At 45.9% G+C, this 19,659-nt stretch overlaps 1 long non-coding RNA gene across 5 annotated transcripts in view; it reads left to right on the top strand.

The window, feature by feature from the left end:
• The first annotated feature begins 258 nt into the window (after positions 1 to 258).
• The window catches only part of LOC101429649 (uncharacterized), a 71,504-nt gene continuing 52,103 nt past the window's right edge, over positions 259 to 19,659 (top strand). For 3 of the 5 annotated variants that reach the window (XR_011647913.1, XR_011647911.1, XR_009184441.2), the window contains exons 1-2: positions 290 to 603; positions 1,497 to 1,555. This is a non-coding gene — a long non-coding RNA (uncharacterized lncRNA). Of the gene's footprint in view, positions 604 to 1,496; positions 1,556 to 4,564; positions 4,679 to 19,659 lie in introns of all 5 variants that reach the window. The other 2 variants (XR_189088.5, XR_011647912.1) reach the window with 2 other exon arrangements.

Below are 19,659 nucleotides of genomic sequence, written 5' to 3'. Positions count from 1 at the left end.
ATGGCCCGGGAGGGGCGGACGGGAAGGAAGAAAAGGAGCCGGGGGAGGAAGAGGAAGGGGCAGAACTAGGCGCGGCTGGGGGCGGGGCGGGGCCGGGGGAAGGGCTGGGGGCGGGGCTGGAGGCGGGGCGGAACCGGCGACGAGCTGGGGAGGGAGGGGCTGGGGGCGGGGCGGAGCCAGGGGAAGAGCTGGGGAGGGAGGAGCTGGGGTGGGAGGGACTAGAGTTGGGGCTTCGGGCGCGGGGACCTGCGCGCCGCCGGCGGGCTTGGTTGCCGCGGCGGCGGTGCCCCTCCCAGCTCCGCGAGCTGGCCATCCAGCCTGCGTCGCATCCCTAGGCAGGAGTCGAACTGGCAACCTCAAGGCCCTCAGCGGCCTAACTCCACCCTCAGTGTGTTCCCAGGAAGAGGCCGAGGCTGGAGGGAGGCGGGAACTTGCCGGGGTCTTCGGACCTTAGTGCTGAGTCCCGCCCCCCGCGACTCAGCCCCCACCCCACCCCACCCCACCCCACGGCAGGCCACCTCCCCAGCTGTCCTTTCTCCAAGCCACGCTATCTGTGACTGCCAGCGGGGTTCTGAGAGACCGTCTTTATAAGGCCCTTTTTTTGTAAGTGAGGAGAAAAATCCCCATTCTTTGTATATCCTGCCACCCCTGACATGACACATACAAAACGGAACCCATTTTCCCGTCAAACCTGCCTTTTTTCCTCTTCTGCACGTCAGAGGCTCAGCCTTCTGCCTTCTGCTCAGTACTGCCATGCTTCTGTTCCCTTCCCTGGCTCCTCTATGTCCACGTTGCCTTTACCTTGTTAACTAAGTTCTCTGGGCCTGCCTCTGAAATGCTGGATAAAAATAAATGCTCCCTTTCCTATGTCCCCACTGCTGCTTCCTGACACAGGCCTCATTGCCTGGTGCCTGTACAATTACATGAGCCGCCTAATCCTCCTGTGGTCTCCTGTCTTGCTTTCCTCCAGCTAAATGGTAAATGCATCCCCATCCCCTGCTGAAAACCTAGCCAAGGCTTCTCCTGTCAAACAACTTAGGGGAGCCTGGGAGGGCCTTACAGTCTGCCCTAGCTCTCTTTCCTTCCTTATTGCCTGACACTCCTCCAGTTCACATCATGCTCTATAGTCATTGTTCCCTGAGTCCAGAATGCTCTACTATGCTACCCTGTTTTCACACATGTGCTTCCAACAACCTGGACACCAGCCTCCTCTTTTGGCAAATTATTCCTCCTTCAATGTGCAATTTTAAAGTCACCTTCTCTGCCCCAATCCCAAAGTATTAGGTGCTACACGTCTGATTCCTTCTGGCATTTTGTACCTTGCTACCTATCTTCTTCATTAGACTCCTCTCATCAGGGTTGTCATTGTAGCCCACAGGATCTCTGACTTCCTTGAATGCAAGGACTGTGCCTTACTCATTTCTGTAAGCAGGGTGCCTGGGTGCTTAGTAGATACCTGTTTAATCAATAAAGAACTACTTTCTCTTCTTTTCTAGTGAGATGCACCTACTCTCTCTTTGGTGAAGCTCGAGGAAACAGGACTGCTGGAGATAAGGTGAGGGGGGATTGGGTACCTTCTTCATGGGACATTAGGCCTCAGGGCTGCAAGGAACCTTAATGATCCTCAGGTCCAGTTCCCATCATTGCAGGGCTCTAGGCCCAGCAGTAGTTACCTGCTCCTGGGGAGCACCCCAGAACTTCCTTATAGGAGTTTCAAATGATAGGCCAAGGATCCCATGGAATGGCAGGCTCTTGCTCCTCCTGCACTTGTTTGAAGAAATAGAACTCACCTAATGAGCTAGACACTCCACAACAATATGGTTGTGAGTGGAGGAAGGCCTTGATTAGACTCTGTAAGTAAATATGCTGAGAAGCAGGATGGAATTAGCATGTTAGTTCATGATTTCCCTCAGGAGTAGAATAGCAAAGCACTCGACTGAGGTCTGATAATGGGGAGAAGTCCAAGTGTACTGGCTGCACTCTGCTTGCTCTCCAGCTTGCAAGGCCAGTTTGCCACCACTGTGGATGGACCTAGAAAGAGTAGCTTCACTATGTTTTAGGGGTGTAGGGGGAAGTATTTTGGCTATCCCTGTGAATGAGAGCAGATTGCAGCTCAGTGTGGATTTTCATTAAAAATTAAAGATAGGGAATTGGATGTAGCTCAAGCGGTGAATGCGTGCTTCTCACATATGAGGTCCCAGGTTTGATTCCTGGTACCTCCTGAAAGCAAAACATCAACAAACAAACAAAAAACTCAGGGGAGCTGATGTAGCTCAGTGTTGAGCACCTGCTTCCCATGTATGAGGTCCTGGGTTCAATCCCTAGTACCTCCTAAAAAAAAACTAAAGACAGCATCAAACCTTAAAGTGATCTCATTTCTGACCACCATGTAGTGTCCTCCATATAACAATCTCCACCTGGTGTTCCCCATTTTCTTTTATTAGCAAAATTCTGGTGGGAATGGGCCTTCACTCCCTCCCTTCTCTGGTCATCTCTCAGCAGGTCAGCCTTTCCCTCCCCAAAACACTTCTGCTCTCATCTTCCACTTGATGCCCCTCCTGTGGGCACTTTAGAGCCCGTGCTGCTGTCAGCCAGCTGCTGAGAGCCATGGACTCCTTGTGACTCATTTCCTGTGCTACCTCACAGCCCTGACACCTCCACAACTTCCCCTGACTCACAGGGCTGGGGGTGAGTCTGTCCCTCAAGCTCTGCTTTCTTCTCCAGGCCATGATTCTATTCCCACAGTGCAATCTGTCTTCCCTTTATGAGGTCTTTGCTATTTTCAGGGGCCACTTTTTTCAGGCAGTGTGCCACCAGGACATTGCCTCCTTTTCCGAGACCACAGCACCTGCTCAGAGTGTCTTTCCCATTCTCACTCTGGGTTTGCACCCTGGGGAACTCACTGTCCATCCTGCCGTGCCTTCTGAGCACTTGCCTTTCCGGTTTCTGCTCCTCCTCTCCAGGGCCTTCCATCTCCACAGTTCATCTGCCTCCCAGGCTAGTGCTGTATCTGGGAACTTGCCAGCACTAGTCCTCTGTGTCTTCACCAGCACTGCTCACCCTCCCTCTGGCCCAGATTTCCTCCTCCCGAGTCTGCTCTTTATCCTCAGTGTGATTTCTACACAACTCCTCCCATTCTTTGAGCCATCACCCCATTTACTTCTCTTGCCTCCCTACTTGGTATTGAGACCCAAACTACACCTTCCCTGCTAGACTCTTGCCACCATGCCCCCTCTCTGCTAGACTCTCCTGCTTCTTCGACTCTGAAGCCCAGTGTGAAGGTCCCCTCCCTCAGAGAGGGTTCCCGTTTGTCTCTGCCAAGTGTTTTGGAGCCTCACTGGTCTGGGACTGGTTTGACCCAAATACATGGTTTTCCTGTTTTATATTTATTGACTGGTTAGGTTTCCTAGTCTTTGAAATGCCTCATATTTCTATTGAACTTCTCGTCTTTTTTCTTCCAAATTATAGGAGCTCTTTGTGAAGTCTGAAGTCTGGGTATTAATCCCATGTTAGTTATTTGTGTTGCAAATATCTCCTTCTTGGGGGCTCGATTTTTTTCCTTTCTTGGGAAGGCTGTTTAGGATGCAGTATTCTCCTTGAGCCTCTAAATTATAAGTGAACCCCAAAAGTCATGAAGTCTCCTGATGTCCCCTTGCCTGATGCAATAACCTCCCAACGCCCCACCACCTTGGGATGAGATCACCCTCGAGGTGGAGGCGTTCATGTTGCCAGTTAGAAAGGGCCCCTTCTTGCATCTTCAATTCATTCATCCTCTGTTTAGCTTTTGTTTGTGTCCTGGACTCATGTAGGAAAAGCCCTATGGCAGGCAAGCAGACTGCCACGTGAAGATAGTGAATTCTGTTTTCTTCTGCTCAAACACTCCCTATTTTATACCTTGATCCTGAATCTGGTCTGTTTGCCAGACCTCTCCCCCACCTTCCAGTCTTGCCCCTCTCTAGCTCTGGTTTTGCTGTGTTCCTCTTAACATGGCCCAGATTGGGGGTACAAAATTGAGAACTGTGTTTATTTCTAGTTTTGTACAAAATTGAGAACTTCATTTACTTCTAGAAATATCCTATGTTGAGGGAATAAAATGCACCAAAGTAAACCTGCAGACATGAGCAGGTTATTTCATGCCACTAGTTAGGTGGCATGCAGAATGCTGAACCACAGAGTTTGAGCCCTTGGGAGTTTCTGTGAACTGCTGGCACCTTTCCCCGCTCCTTGTATTCATATTACGAACTCTTATATCAACCTTTTATATTTTATTGGGGGGTGTCATTTGCATGTTTCTGTGACTCCTGAGCTCATTGATTGCTTCATTTTCTTCTTTACTATCCTTTTATAATGGTACCGTCTTTGTCCAAATCAGCAATGACCCATGTTCTAGGCCCTACAAAACTTCAGGGAGGGGTTCAAAACATCCTGTCATAGCTGAGTGAACATGTGGTCCAGCATATTTCTTTATTGCTTCAGATGTCAGGGTAGGGAGTCTAGAGGACAAGTTGCTGGCCCATAACCATGGTACAGGACTTGAATTAGTGGATTAACATGCTCTCTGCAGAAGACCTGTTCAGCCTACTCTTGAATCTCTGCATGCTCACTGGAACAACTTTGGAATGAACAGAAAATTTTGTGAAGAATCAGGAAACAACACTCAGAAGGCCATCACCCAGAGGTGGGAATGCTTACAATTTTGACATATTTTCTCTCAGTTCTTTTTCTCTACACTTTTTCTTCACTCAGTTAAGTTTACACTATATTACAGTTTTGTCTTATGTTATTTTCATTTAATGTTAAGTTCGACCCCATGCTCTGAAAGGTTATTCAGAAAGTATCTCACTAGCTCTGCTGCTTTTTCTGGAGTATATTGGATTCCAGTCTCTCCCCTCTGAAGAGCCAACTGATAAATCCTCAGGTACCAGACCATCATACCTTCAATCCAATGACATCAACATTCTCTGCTCAGAAACTTGAGCATGGCAGGTCCTCCTGAAGCAGACAATGAGGCAGAGTTTATTAACTCTCTGGATGTCATTGTCAACTTGGACACCATGTCTAGCAGCCCTGGAAACTTCTGGTTATTCTCCCTTCCCCAGTGTTCAGTCACCCAATGCCTAATCCTTCCCTTTGTGCCCTTGCCTCTGCATGGGACTTTTCAGATTCAGTACTGCAAGTCCCATAGAAAACCAGGATGGTTGGTTGCTCTACCTGGCAGCCAGGAGATGATCTCCTGGGAGAGGCCATCTGTGAGGAAAGGACTTGTGTGATATCTTTCTCTCATGGGGGTGAGGAGGGGTGTGCTGTTTCTTAATGGGAAGACTGGGCCCCTGCTGCAAGTTCAAGAGTTTCAGATACATCTGGGGCGTTCAGATGTCCCTGTTCCATATATCAGAGACTCACGTTGTCCCAACTGGGCTTCTGAATGTTGACATAACAGAGCTAGCTGCCTTGGTTGAGCTTTCAACCGACTTTGAGATACAACAGTTCTTATCACATCCTGGGTTTGATTCTTAGGTTTTGCTATTTTCCCACTGAGATGAGTGCTGGAGGTACAATTGATCTTATCAGATCCTGGGTTTGATCCTCAGGTTTTGCTGTTTTCCCACCGCCTGAGATGAGTGCTGCTTTGTAAAGTACCAATGAGAGTCTCTGGTGCTCCTGCTCAATTTTCAGTTGTTTTTAATCCCCCTCAGCTTCTTATTATCCCCTTGTAGGGCATGAAGCAACTTAGTCACTGCGATCCATTCCTATTGTCCTTTGAGTTGTCACTACATTCTGTGCCTGCATCTTATCACTTGCTAGGAAATTCCTCTGGCCATCCTGGCTCACCACCCATGAACATTCTAACTAACACCTGGCTTGCTTCCTTGTGCGGGGATGTCTGCACACCACCAACCCCCAAGGATGCAATCCTCTTGATTAGCTAGGCAGACTATCAGTGGTCCTGTACCAAGACCCCAACTTACCGCCTGCTTTCTTGGACTGCTCCAGAGTCAACTTTCTCATATTGAGTGATCCAGAAAGCAGACACTAAGAAGGAAGGAAGCCAGGTTGGGCAGAGTGTCCCTTCTGCCCACAATGTAGACCTGACAGAGTCTCTGCCAGCCCAACAATTGGAGGCTGCTGCAGAGCAGAGCTCACCTGTTAGAGATGCCTGCAGTGGGCCTGGCACATAGTAGGCCATCCAATCCATAGTAACCGAACGAGTGACTCAACACCCAGAATTGATCCCCAGAGGAATTGTATTGCTGAGCAAATGCAGAACTGCTGCTCCACCTTGCAGCCTGCTTCATGGGTGGTGCTTTGACCTATTTCATGCTTTCCACAACTGCCTTAGTTGTGAAGAGGATTTTTTCCAGGGTATTTGCTAACTGTGCATCACCGTGTAAGCACATCTAAATGGAAGGGGGCAGATCTGAATACAAAAGCATCATACCGAAAGGCAACTTTCATTTGTCGGATATCTGTCAAGCACTGGTCCTTTAAGAGGCTCCTTGAAGGTACATGCTCACCTTTATATTACTCAGGCCTGGTAGGGAGTTTCTTATAGGCAGACATTTGACTCGCCGAGTCTAAAATAAGGGAGAATGAGGATAGGTAAATGTGAAGAGGAAGGATCTGCCAATTCTGTGTAAGGGGCCAGGGAAGTCTTAACAGAGAAAGGAGTGTCTGAGCTGTCTTGGAGGGAAAATAGATTTTGTTAGGTGGAAAACAGGAAGAGCAGCCTGAAAGGGCCAGATATGTTCAGGGAACTGAGAGAAGGTTTGTGGCTGGAGCAGATAAGTTTGTGGTGTGAAGTTGTTGGTCCAATTCATAAAGGCCATCCTAAGAAATCTGGGCTGTATTATGGGTGCAGCAGCTCAATGCCCTTACTTGGGTTTCCTTGTGGGTGTTTATTAAGGCCAGCTGTTGATTCTCTTCCTGAGAAGAATGTATTGACTCATGCATTTGGTCAGTTAGTCCTCCAACGGACCAGGCAGTGTGTAGAATAAGATGCAGCCCCTCTCTGGCTCAGTAGCAGCCCTGCCAGGATAAGCAGATCTTCCCTGCAGTGCTGATTTGGAAATAGGGGTCTTTCACTTTGGAGTAACCCTGTATTAGTCCACCAAAGGGGTGCTGATGCAAAGTACCAGAAATCTATTGGCTTTTTAAAATTTATTTATTTATTTATTTTTAAAGATTTATTTATTTATTCTCCCCCCCCAACCCCAGTTGTCTGTTCTCTGTGTCTATTTGCTGCGTCTTCTTTGTCCGCTTCTGTTGTTGTCAGCGGCACGGGAATCTGTGTTTCTTTTGTTGCATCATCTTGTGTCTGCTCTCTGTATGTGCGCTGCCATTCCTGGGCAGGCTGCACTTTCTTTCGCACGGGGCGGCTCTCCTTACGGGGCACACTTCTTGCACGTGGGGCTCCCCTACACGGGGGACACCTCTGTGTGGCAGGGCACTCCTTGTGCGCATCAGCACTGTGCATGGACCAGCTCCACACGGGTCAAGGAGGCCCGGGGTTTGAACCGCGGACCTCCCATGTGGTAGACAGATGCCCTAACCACTGGGCCAAGTTCGCCGCCCCTATTGGCTTTTATGAAGGGTATTTATTTGGAGTAAAACCTTACAGTTTTAAGGCCGTGGAAAGTCCGACTCCAGGTATCATAAGAGGTGCTTTCTCACCAAAGTCAGCTGCCACTTGTTGAAGCAAGGTGGTGGGTGGTCTCTGCCCAGGCATGTCTGTCAGGGCTTCCTCTCTCTCCTGGCATAGGGCTTGTTTTGCCTGGGCCTTCTATATCAGTCTTGGCTGATCTGTTCTCTTCCTAAGGTTAGCTGCAAACTATCAGGCAAATTGCTCATCTCTCCCCAGGACCCCAGGAGCAAACATGGCAGAGCTCTCACTTCCTGTGTGTCTATCTCCAGTAAATTTCTGTTTTATATCAGACTCACCAAGGGGGTGGGGACTCAACCTGAGTCACACTCTGTTGATGTGGCCAAATCAAAGAAAGTGCTCAAAGTAACTTTAGCAGGTAATCCAATCAAGGGCCCCATCAACTGAATCCAATATAATCAAAGGGTAGCACACCCAGAAGAAAGATTAGTTTACAAACATAATCTCTCTTTTTGGGATTCACAAAAATAATCTCAAACCCTCACAAACCGTAAGGCCACTTCATTTCCTGGCTTGTGATCTTGTGATGAGGTTTACAGCTCTTGTTCCTGACTTTGAAATGAAGTTTAGAGAGTGGGAGATGACATTAGGATTCTAGGTTCTGAGGATTGGAGAGGATGGTTCAGGGTGGTTGGGGCCACATCTCTACAGGTCCCCACCAGAAAGTTGATTTCCCCCACAGGGCACCCTAAATTGCATGACGGAGCAGTGCTACTACTGGAGAAAAAAGGCATGGTGCAGGTTTCCCCAGTCAGGCTCACGGACAGCCTGAGCTGCTGTGGCATCCAGGGCCAGCCTGGCAGGGTTTGACAGAGCGGGGTCACTCACTGCCTCTGGAAGTTACACTTCTAAAGGAGGAAGATAGATTGTAAAGATAAGAGGATAAAGGGAGGCTGGCGTTGGCACATTTTATCATTCAGCTAGAATGTTCATAAATGAATGCTTGGTGAAAGCTTTAAGAAAGAGGCCCTCTTTCTTTAAAAACAAACAAACAAACAAAAAAACCACGCCAGAGTTGTACCCTAATAATGTGTTGGCTGATTCCTTGTTGTGCCATCTGCTGGCTGAGTCATCCAATGTCACTTTTTTTTTTTTTTATCTTTTTTTTTTTTTTTAATTTTTTTATTTTTTATTGACTTTGTAATAATATTACATTAAAAATATATATGTGAGGTCCCATTCAACCCCACCCCCCCACCCCCCCCTCTCCCCCCCCCCAACAACACTCGTTCCCATCATCATGACACATCCATTGGATTTGGTAAGTACATCTTTGGGCACCTCTGCACCTCATATACATTGGTTCACATCATGGTCCAATGTCACTTTTAATGAAAAGTGGTCTGTGATCAGAAGTATCATCTGCGAGCTGCTTCCAAGGTGAAAAGCCTTGATGCAGTGCTTTATTTATTTATTTATTTTTAATTTGGGGGTAGTATGTATAAAAATGAGATGCTAAGGCTAATATGTTGATGCATGGCACAACGTTTCTCCTTTACTTCCTCTAACCATTTCTGCCTTCTCAATCTTTCTACCTGTCCCAAGGCATATTACATAAGAGATCAGGTATAGGACAATGGATGTTAAAACCAACACAGATGTCTAATGCTCATTACCATGAGAACATAGCAACATAATTTTATTTGCCTTGCTAAGGGCCTATCTGAGTCATTCCAGGAATTGGCACAGAAGCCCATTGTTTGCCTCCAGTGGGTCCTTGAGGATGGAACTGTTGGCTTATTTGAATGAACATGTGTCTGCATTGCTCATATGCTGGGATCAATGCAAAGAGCCACACAGAGGGGCTGGGTGGGTGGGTGTAGCCATGATATTGTATAATGACGAAGTCAGAGCCTGGGCAGCTGTGGTGTCCTGCAGATCTAGGTTTGAGCCTCAGTATTTCCTCTTCTTGGGTGGCCCTGGCAGTTACTCACCTCTCAGAAGCTCCCTCTTCTCTCTTGCAAACTGGGTCATACTGTGCTGCTCATTTACCAGGTTGCTTCCAGGACACAATTGCACATCATGTTCTCTCCTGCCAGGGCTCAAGTTGTTAATCTTTGCTTCCACATCTGCAGGTTGGAAATTATTCCAGCAACACTGATTATGAAGATTTTTCTTAGTTCCTGAGCTTTGTAAATTTCAGTAATTTCTAATAGTGTTCAAGGGATTGTGATGAGATTGTGGCAAAATCCCTTATTCTCTTTGGAGGATTTCAGTTGCACCATCTAGAAAAAGAGTTCATCTAGAATAATAGTTTTCAAACATTTATGGTTACAGAATGCTTTGGTCAAAAGAAGTCTGACTGAAAAGTCAACATGCCAGATAGATCAAAGCTGGGCTGCTCAGTTGAAGCAAGGTCTGTTCTCTTTACGCCTTCCTCTTCCCAACCTCCTCTTGGACAATTCCTCTTAGAGGACCACAAAGCATACCACAGAGCACAGTTTGCAAGTCACTGGCCTAGAACTCAGTTTTTCAGACTTTGACGTATACTCATATCTCTCAGTGATCTTGTAAAAAATGCAAATTCTGACTCAAGTTCTTGGCTGGGAGCTGATATTCTGTATTTGTAACCAGATCGCAAGTGATGCTGAGGCTGGGTTGGACCAGGGACAGCATTTTTACAAGCAAGGGTCTAATCACCAAGTGCTTTTTACCTTACATCCTTTAATTCTGAGTTCCTGGCTTACTCATACTCTGATTGTATCATATATTGAAAACTTGTGCAGACTGAATGTTTCTATTGAGGGATGTAATGGATAATGCAAGTACTTGTTTCTCTCCTAACTTTGGTTGTATGAAGTATTTGTAAAATCTTTTGTAAAGAGCACAAATTTGGGTGAAGCAACTATTGAATTATACAATCAATTAGGGTTCTAGGAAATCTGGACCCTGAGGAGGTCCAATTATGAGAGAGTTAATGAACACTTGACAAAGGTTCTTCTCGCAGTGTAAACAAATCAAGTCCTGCTTTTAGATGCTGATGATGCCTGTTTCTGTGCTCTAAGTGAAGGTCTGGAATTGTGCATAGCTGTTTGTGAATTTGTGTGGCATCAGTGTGCATTCTTGATGAGTGTACTGATGTTGTACCTAGAAAAAAGCCTCCTTGGAAATGTCCTCCATTCTTGTTACCCAGTGCCAAGTTGAGTACCCTAATGGTGGTAGAACACTCTGTCTTCTGCATTCTGCTCAGACTCCTCTGTGAGCAGCCAGAGGACCAGCTGCTGATTTATAGATTATATAAATCTTTACTTGTCAGTCTTTGTTTCAGTTTAGCAATGTCATGACTAAGATTGGGTGAGGGTTGGGGAGCCCACTTTAATCAAAGTAAGAAGAACCGAATTGCTAATGTGTTTTTAAGGAATGTGACAGAAGACCAGAGTGCTCTTTGTAGCTTTGCTCTGGTCCTTCATTCAGAAGAGTGAAACATTCCCCAGGGAGGGCAGAGGTGGCATGCATACAACTGAGAAAGGGATGGTGGATTGAATGCCAGCCTGAATCAGAATGTGGAGGTTTTCCTTTTGTGTTCAATTGGAAAGAAGAGCAATCTGGTAGATATGTGTTCTGGGGTGTTGCTGATGGGACTCTTCAGTGTCAAGTGTGTGGGGACACACAGGGGATGTGCCATGGCTCTTCCCTACTTCAGAAACTGAAAGTTTCAGGGGCCTTAAGAAAGGCAAGCTCAAAGGTTCTGGAAGCTCTGAGGAGGGAGAGACAACTTCAGGCTTTGGTTGGTGAGGCTGTGGCCATGGGAGCCCATCATGGGGAGGGGGTTGCTGGTGAAGGCCACATAGTGAACAAGTATACATCTGGAGGGCTTGTGTGTGAGCCTTCCCTGTGCACATTTTACAAAGCACTAGAATCTCTTTTTCCAGTCTCCTTCCCCATCCAAACTTCCTTCTCCTTCCCATACCCCTGGTACAAAAGATAGCAGTCAGAAGTAGAGGCAGCACTGATGAAGCCCTTACAGAAGTTGTTTCTGGAAGAACATCCTGTTATCCTGGTGTTTTCTGAGCCCACCCAAACCAGCAACCTTTGGTCACACAATGTAAACAGATTTCTACCCCCTTTCTTACCCTGTGACCCCAGCCTCCCCTGTAGCATAACCATACTTCCGAAAATGGGTTGGTGTCCTGGCTCACATTGCTTGGCATTCAAATGCCTGAACTTCTCTGGCCTTAGTTTGTCCATCTGTCAAACAGGGACAGTAACAGCAACCCTTAATTCCTGCAGTGGCTGTGAGCACTGAATGGGCCCTCATCAACCAGCACCCTGTAAACTCTGTAAGGTTGTAATCCTAGCACGGACATCCTCAAAGCAGCCTTTCCCTGCCCTCTTGGCAGTGGCTGCCCCCTCCACTCCAGCAACCCGCACTTTTGTTGGTTTCCACCATTCGGTGCCACTGCCCTCTACAGTGCTCTCTCTCAGAGGAGGCCCTACCCCCTCCTTTCCTGAATCGTCACAGAGCCTTCCCTAACTCTCTAAGTATGACCTCAGGGATTGCCTCTTCTTCCTGACACCCTTACTCAACCCTGTCTACAGTACTCCTTTTGTACAAAGTTACCTTGGGTGGTTTCTGTTTGGTGTGTGGATATGTGTGCCCAGCTAGACTAGACTCCTTCTGAGGACAAGACTGTGTCCAATTCACCTTTGTGCTGTCCTTAGGGCCTGCCTCTACCTGAGGAGATACTCACTAGCTGTTGACTGATGATGGTAATAAACCACTCAATTTGTGTCAACCAGCATTCTACCATGACAACATACCATACTGTGCTGAATGTGGCAGATGAGTGGGACAGGGTCCTAGGAGCCAGTTGCATCCTGGTTACAGTAAGAAAGACAAGTATGCTGGTAAGTCTCATTTGAGGCAGGACTGGACACTGTCCATAGAAAGAGTTATCTGTGAAGTGCTCATAGGTCTCAGGAGAAGTCAAGATGCATCTCGCTGGGATATCCAGAAGGGCTTTGTGAGGAAGTCAGGCTCTAAGCTATGCACTGAAGAACAGGCAGGATTTTGAAGGTGGTGAGGCAGGGGTCCATTTCCCAAAAGGCAGTTTTAGGGTGGGACAATGGGAGATCAGAGGTGTTAGGAGAGGGGCCAAAGGTGCTTTCCGTATACTGTCTCCTGCAGTCTTTGTTTTTATTTTATTTTATTTTATTTATTAATTAAAAAAATATATTACATTCAAAATACATGAGGTCCCCATTCACCCCCACCGCCCCTGCCCCACCACTCCCTCCACAGTAACACTCCCCCCCCATCATCATGACACATCCATTGCATCTGGTGAGTACATCTCTGGGCATCGCTGCACCCCATGGCCTGTGGTCCACACCATAGCCCACACTCTCCCACGTTCCATCCAGCGGGCCATGGGAGGACATACAATGTCTGGCAATTGTCCCTGCAGCACCACTCAGGACAACTCCAAGTCCCAAAAATGCCTCCACATCTCATCTCTTCCTCCCATTCCCTGCACCCAGCAGCCACCATAGTCACTTTTTCCACACCAATGTTCATAGCAGCATTGTTCCCTATCACCAAAAGTTGGAATCAATCCAAATGCCCATCAACAGATGAGTGGATTAAAAAATGTGGTATATACATACAATGGAATACTACTCGGCTTTAAGAACAAATACACTACAAACATACGTGATAACATGGATGAATCTTGAGAACCTTATGTTGAGTGAAGCAACCCAGGCATTGAAGGACAAATAGTACATGACCTCAATGATATGAAATAAGTAAACCAAGCTGCCTCAGAGAGCTAGAGACTGGAAGATAGGCTTACAGGAAATCGGGGGGTAGAGGAAGGATGTAAGCTGACATCTACATGGATGAAATCTATGATAAGCTGGAGGTAAGTATGTGTACAAGGAAGGGATAAAATGGGGGCATAGGGTTACCTGTGGGTGGGGCTTTGGGGGCTTGAGGGGGGCTAGGGATGGGCAGATGGGTAATATTGCCCAAGAAATTGGGGGGAGGGTGGGGCAACATATGAACATAGGAGATTGTCAGGTGTTGGTTGAGAGTATAATGCTGAGAAAACCTTTTCAAAATATTATTAGGAAAGTTACCTGTTTAAGATACTCAAAAGGGATAATCTGACGCAGGACAGACTCCTAGGGAATATCTGAATGTTCATTTTGCCAGAGTGGGTTATACCATTGGGTAGAGACCCATATAATGAGAGTGAAGGTAGACCCACATCCTGGGGGGGACTAATGCCATCAAATAGAGGGAACTGTATCTCAAGAGAAAGGGTGACTCCCAGGGCATTAGGGCAGTTGAGCATGTCAAGCCCTCAACACTGTTGCAAGTATCTATGAACATGGCTCCTCAAGAAATGAAGATTGACTGTCACTGCAGTCTTTGAATTAGCCTGGTGAGATGGGTGTTGTTAGGTCCATTTGCCAGTTGGGGGACCTGAGAGCATGGAGATGAGTGGCTCAGCTTAGCTCTCACAGTTGACTGGTGGAAGAGTGGAAATACAGACAGGGTTAGCCAGCCACAGAGTCCGTGCAGCTGCAAAGCATGCTGGGATCATAGGAGGTATGCTCCAAGCCTGCTGCCAAGACTGCTGTCCTGCTGTCCTGAGTTATGTGCCTAAAGCAAGTGGTTGGGTCTGGGCCCTGGGTGTGTTCTTGACCAAATCCTTCCCCTTGCTACACATCTCCTTTCTCATCTGTGAAACAAAGGGCCCAGCCTTGGTGACTGCTTCAGTTCCTTCCAGCTCTAGCATTCTGTGATTCCATGTCTTTGAATTGTGTTGCTTGTCTGTCAGCTGTCCTCATTTTCCTTCACATTGTAGGAAAGACTGATGCATATTAATAAAAAAAGTGTCATTTCACAAGGTACACTTTACTATGGCAACCAAAGCATTGATTCCCTTTATTCAGGTGTGTCTGGTGCTCTCTTTAGTGCAAGAGTCTGAAAGTCAGTAGGGGCATTGAGGGCCTGCTGTACTACACAGCTGTCCAAAGGCACTATCCTTAAATTTGCAACTCTAATTCTGTAGCTGGGGACTTCCAATTCCAGTATATACATTTTATCCCCATACTTAAGAGTCCCACTGATGGATTCTCCAGGATGACCTGGGGTGCCAGAGTTTCCAATAACATCTTTCGCTGGCTTCCAGGGATCAGAGTAGTTTAAGGCCTTGTGACTTTGAAAACTCCATAACTCTTTACTTCCAATTCTTCCATATAGCTCTTCCTACTAGGATAGAGCTGGGCTCAGACCAGGGGTCAGTGAGGAGATGATGGGGATACGAGTGTCATCTGTAGTCATAGCAAATCTCCTTGCTTTCCTCCCTCTCATTCAGACATTTCAGTACTTGCTCATGGTTCATGTCCCTTTCTCCTTGTTTCCTTCTCCTTTCCAGGCATGACTACTTATCAAATATATCCTATTTATGAGATGACTTATTTATACCAAATTAATCCTAAATTTCCCCTAGAATGTAAGAATATTGCTGTTTAAAGTGCCGGTTTGTAAGAGAGAAAGAAGAGTCAGTGAGAATTGGCATTTTCTGAGCATTCCAACTATATGCGGAGTTAATTAGACACAGGGTCTGTGATGGTGTCTCCTCTGTAGTGAAGCAAAGCTGACATTTCCACAAGGCTTTGCTGTTTATGGTGTGCTTTCCTGCAGGTCCTCATGTTGTGCTCTGGTTCAGGAAGAATATTGGTCCAGGTCCTTTTTCTTATCCTAGTATCACATTGGATTCTTGCAGGGTTCCTGGGACAGGGTTATCGTTTTTCTCACTTTAGAGATGAAGAAGCTGAGATTCAGAGGGTGGAGGTGATTTGCCTCAGATTGCATAGTAAGTGACCAAGGCAGGACCCAACCTGGTCCTTCTGACTCCAGCCATAGAGATACATCTGCTCCCTATGCCCACAGGGAGGGGGAGCTAGAAAGAGGTGCCAAGAAGACTCTTTCCAGCTCAGTAAACATTAGCTGCTTTGACTCTGGCATTTGGGAATTTGTTCTTGACCATTTTGGAAGGTTGTCTTTCTTAGCTGTCTATTTGGTTCCTGGATTGCGCAACTTGGTTCTATCACCCACAATCAAGCCTGCCCAGTACAGCTCCTCTCTGCCTATGGCTCAAGAAGCCCAGCTCATCTCAATTAGTTCTTCCTCCTGTCCACCCAGTGTCCACAAACCTCACACCACGTTTCTTGCCTTGGCCATGGAAGAAAGACCAGTCCTTGATTTGGGTCCTTGTGTAGTGACCCAGTTCAGGAAGAATGCCTCTCCAAGCGGTCTTTCCCATCCTTGGTCTTCTTCATTCCCAGATACTTTTGTACTCTGGGCATCTAGAATTCATCCTGTTTTCCTCCTCCTTGCTTCTGGTCAGGAACTATCCTCCATTCTGCCTTGTTACCTGAGTCCCAAGCCTTTTCCCAGTGTGCTGTTGCCCTACTGTATATCTCCAGACCAGACACAGATGCACTGTGAAGCTAAGGAAGCTTCAACTTCAGGCCCTGTCACTTGCACAGGTATTATGGTCCCATAGTTAGTGGTTTGTGAAATCTGCAAGAGACATTTTAACTGCAGTAGGATCAGACACCCTCTCTTTCCACACTGCCATCTCCACCAGTCATCCCCTTGTGTTGTTTGCAGTGCAGTGGCCATGGGCATATTGGAATCCACCTAAGAGACTTCAGGTTGTGATACATTTAGTTTGAGCTTGGAGAGGTATATTTAGGGGCTCACGATCACTTCTATACATGTTCACATTGTTGCTAGCTGCCCTGTACTGGAATAGCTTTCAGGAATACCCCTTCTGCTTAATGGAGCCCACATACTCAGTGTCAGGACAAGAGGTGCCGGGCTGGAGGGTACATTGTGATGTGCCTGGACCTTGCAGTACATGGTGCAGAAGTATGTTGGTAAAGGAGGAGAATCAGAGTTCCCTACATATAGAGACAGAAATCAGTCTATGGAAAAGTGCTCTAGTCATCAATTGGATGTATAAAATCAGAAGTGGAGGATTCAGTTCTCATTGATACCTGGTCAAAATAAAAGTTCTCTTCTGCCAGTAATATACTCAGTGAGCAGTGTATAAAATTATATATACAACATATATTTATTATTTTTATTTTTTCATTTTTTAGGCTGGAAGTATTTTCTGAGTACCCTATCATATTTCATTGCAAACAAAATATACATTATTTTATTTTATTTTTAGGACTACTTTTTTGTTGTTTATTTGTTTTATTGTCTTTTTTAAAAAAGATAAATAGAACACACAAAAAGTTACATTAAAAAACATGAGGCACCCATATACCCCACTTCCCACCTCTCTTCCCTCCCCCCCCCACTCCCCCCACATCAACATCCCCTTTCATCAGTAAGGCGCATTCATTGCATTTGGTGAATACACCCTGGAACACTGCCACACCGCATGGACCATAGTTTACATGGTAGTTCACACTCTTCCCCCAGTCCATCCAGTGGGTTATAGCAAGATAAACAATACCTACATCTGTCCCTGCAATATCATTCAGGAAAACTCCAAGTCCCCAAAATGCCCCGTATCACACCTCTTCCTCCCTCTCCCTGCCCTCTGCAACTCCCATGGCCACTGTCTCCACATCAATGATACAATTTCTTCTAGTGCTAGAGTCACAAGTTCTATAGTAGAATACCAACAAGTCCACTCCAATCCATATTATATTCCTCCATCTTGTTGACCCTGGGATGGTGATGTTCACTCCACCTCTAAATCGAGAGGGGGCTTAGATCCCACATGGCTGATGCATGCGATTCTCCTGCTTGCCGTTGTAGACACACTGAATTCCCTGGTGTGGTGGTTGACCATTCTCACCTCCTTATCAGCTGACCTGGGTACATCCAACAAAACAGAGAGTAGGTTTTGCAACTCTGCTCAGGCTCAGGATCTAGCTGGTGCATGGACAGTCCAGAGATTCAAGTCTCATGAGCATACACAAACCCCAGCACCAATCACAGGTTCAGTTAAAGTGACAGAAGAGGCATGTATAGAGAGATCACATCTGAGTCCAACTCCATCACACTCAGGAGCACATATTCCAAAGTAGGGCCCACTGGCAAGACACTGAACTCCAGAGCCATTTATCATGATCATAGAACCTGTGTGTCTCCATAGCCCTCAGGAGCACCAGTACCTGGGTTGTATCTACTCTGACTGTCTCTGGGATCCTGCTGAGACGTGCGTAAGTGCGACCCCTCTGATGACCTCCTGACTCATTTTGAAGTCCCTTAGCCATATAAACTCATTTGTCTTTACCATTTCCCCCTTTTATTCAAGGTCTTTTTCACTTGCATCACCAGCCAGGGCTTGGTTGCAATCCCTTGGCGCCATAGAGGCTGGGAGTCATGTCCCACGCTGGGGGGAATGTAACACATTTACATACTGGGTTTGGCTTAGAGAGTGGACGTATTTGAGCAACACAGAGGCTCTCAGGAGGTAACTCTTAGGCACCCTGCAGCTCTAGGCCGAGTTGAAATTTCAAGCACACAGGCTCATAAGCATAGTCATCAGTATCAAGGGCCCATCATTGGACCATCCTTCTTCACTGGTCTTTGTCCTTGCACTTGGTGGATTGTTGCTGTTCCATTGGGGAATGCAACAGAGGTCCCCAAGATGGGAAATCAGCACTCCCTCAATTGTTATGTGTAACTCTCTCCACTATGACAATACCCAATGAACATCCAAACATATCTATATAGTGTATATGCATGCCCCAGAGAACTCTCTCCCACTCATGCATGCTTATTGAGATATATCACTCATACATAAACAGTAAGTGTATAATAATAGTTGTGAACTTACAAAAAAAAACATGTAACATCATACAGGACTCTTATAATGCACCCTACCACCAATACCTTGCATTGTTGTTAAAACATTTTTATCTAATGATTAAAGAGCATTGTCAAAATATTACTACTAACCAAAGTATTTTTCTCCCAACCCACCCTATTATTATTAGCTTTATATCATTTATTTATGAATATACATAAGCAATAAGTGTATAGTAAAAGTTGTGATCTTATAAAGCAAACATGCATAACATCATACAGGGGTCCCATACACCGATCCTCTATCAACATCTTGCATTGTCGCAAAATGTTTGTTACAAATTATGAAAGAATATTGTCAAAATCTTACTACTAATTATAGTCCTTATCTTACATTTGATGTGTTTTCCCCCCAACCCACAGTATTATTATTTTTTAAATCTATTTCTTATGACAGGATTTGTATACTTATAAAACAATCAATTCCCAAACAACACCCCTCTATCAACACACCACACTGTGCAGAAACATTTGTTACCACGTCCATAGTGTACATTTGGCTCACATTTTCCATACTACCTCATTATCAACACAGTACATCTTTGGCATAGATGTAAGAATATTATATTACTGCTAATCACAGTCCATAGGTCACTCCAGTTGTATTTTTCCCATGCTCCTCCACATTCCCAGCACCCTGCAGTAACGTACATTTGATCTAGCTCACAAAGGACACTCTTGCATGTGTACCATCAACCACAATTCTCATCAACCTCTTTGTGTACTATGCTATTCAGTTCCTAGATTATTCTCTAGCATTCTGTCAATTGGCATTTACATACCTAGACTACCATTTTCAGCCCCATCCCCATTTATAAACTAACTGTTACTCACTGTGTGTTACCATCCACTCTATACATTTCCACACTTTTACAGTAAAGCTAATTAAAACTAATACATACATTAAACATCAGTAGTCCATCTTAGTCCTCCTCTTATCTCCTTTAAGAATCCACCACCTACCACCAGGTCTTGAAGATATTTTCCTACAATTTCTTCTAGAAGTTTTATGGTTCCTGCTTTTATTTAGGTTTTTGATCCATTTTGAGATAATTTTTGGATATGTGAGATGGGGTACTCTTTCCTTTTTTTAGCTATGGACATCCAGTTCTTTCAGCACCATTTGTTGAATGGACTGTTCCGCCCG

Source organism: Dasypus novemcinctus, chromosome X (assembly GCF_030445035.2).
Source record: "Dasypus novemcinctus isolate mDasNov1 chromosome X, mDasNov1.1.hap2, whole genome shotgun sequence".
NCBI classification, from domain to species: domain Eukaryota; kingdom Metazoa; phylum Chordata; class Mammalia; order Cingulata; family Dasypodidae; genus Dasypus; species Dasypus novemcinctus.
Note: the sequence above shows the minus strand (reverse complement) of the source record. Positions and strands in the feature narration are given on the sequence as shown.